Raw genomic sequence first — 1652 nt, forward strand, 5'->3', positions numbered from 1 at the left:
GGTTTCGGGTTTCGGGTTTCGGGTTTCGGGTTTCGGGTTTCGGGTTTCGGGTTTCGGGTTTCGGGTTTCGGGTTTCGGGTTTCGGGTTTCGGGTTTCGGGTTTCGGGTTTCGGGTTTCGGGTTTCGGGTTTCGGGTTTCGGGTTTCGGGTTTCGGGTTTCGGGTTTCGGGTTTCGGGTTTCGGGTTTCGGGTTTCGGGTTTCGGGTTTCGGGTTTCGGGTTTCGGGTTTCGGGTTTCGGGTTTCGGGTTTCGGGTTTCGGGTTTCGGGTTTCGGGTTTCGGGTTTCGGGTTTCGGGTTTCGGGTTTCGGGTTTCGGGTTTCGGGTTTCGGGTTTCGGGTTTCGGGTTTCGGGTTTCGGGTTTCGGGTTTCGGGTTTCGGGTTTCGGGTTTCGGGTTTCGGGTTTCGGGTTTCGGGTTTCGGGTTTCGGGTTTCGGGTTTCGGGTTTCGGGTTTCGGGTTTCGGGTTTCGGGTTTCGGGTTTCGGGTTTCGGGTTTCGGGTTTCGGGTTTCGGGTTTCGGGTTTCGGGTTTCGGGTTTCGGGTTTCGGGTTTCGGGTTTCGGGTTTCGGGTTTCGGGTTTCGGGTTTCGGGTTTCGGGTTTCGGGTTTCGGGTTTCGGGTTTCGGGTTTCGGGTTTCGGGTTTCGGGTTTCGGGTTTCGGGTTTCGGGTTTCGGGTTTCGGGTTTCGGGTTTCGGGTTTCGGGTTTCGGGTTTCGGGTTTCGGGTTTCGGGTTTCGGGTTTCGGGTTTCGGGTTTCGGGTTTCGGGTTTCGGGTTTCGGGTTTCGGGTTTCGGGTTTCGGGTTTCGGGTTTCGGGTTTCGGGTTTCGGGTTTCGGGTTTCGGGTTTCGGGTTTCGGGTTTCGGGTTTCGGGTTTCGGGTTTCGGGTTTCGGGTTTCGGGTTTCGGGTTTCGGGTTTCGGGTTTCGGGTTTCGGGTTTCGGGTTTCGGGTTTCGGGTTTCGGGTTTCGGGTTTCGGGTTTCGGGTTTCGGGTTTCGGGTTTTCGGGTTTCGGGTTTCGGGTTTCGGGTTTCGGGTTTCGGGTTTCGGGTTTCGGGTTTCGGGTTTCGGGTTTCGGGTTTCGGGTTTCGGGTTTCGGGTTTCGGGTTTCGGTTTCGGGTTTCGGGTTTCGGGTTTCGGGTTTCGGGTTTCGGGTTTCGGGTTTCGGGTTTCGGGTTTCGGGTTTCGGGTTTCGGGTTTCGGGTTTCGGGTTTCGGGTTTCGGGTTTCGGGTTTCGGGTTTCGGGTTTCGGGTTTCGGGTTTCGGGTTCGGGTTTCGGGTTTCGGGGTTTCGGGTTTCGGGTTTCGGGGTTTCGGGTTTCGGGTTTCGGGTTTTCGGGTTTCGGGTTTCGGGTTTCGGTTTCGGGTTTCGGGTTTCGGGTTCGGGTTTCGGGTTTCGGGTTTTCGGGTTTCGGGTTTCGGGTTTCGGGTTTCGGGTTTCGGGTTTCGGGTTTCGGGTTTCGGGTTTCGGGTTTGGGTTTCGGGTTTCGGGTTTCGGGTTTCGGGTTTCGGGTTTCGGGTTTTCGGGTTTCGGGTTTCGGGTTTCGGGTTTCGGGTTTCGGGTTTCGGGTTTTTCGGGTTTCGGGTTTCGGGTTTCGGGTTTCGGGTTTCGGGTTTTCGGGTTTCGGGTTTCGGGTTTCGGGTTTCGGGGGTTTCGG

Source organism: Erythranthe guttata, chromosome 4 (assembly GCF_056151865.1).
Source record: "Erythranthe guttata isolate IM_541 chromosome 4, IM_541, whole genome shotgun sequence".
NCBI classification, from domain to species: domain Eukaryota; kingdom Viridiplantae; phylum Streptophyta; class Magnoliopsida; order Lamiales; family Phrymaceae; genus Erythranthe; species Erythranthe guttata.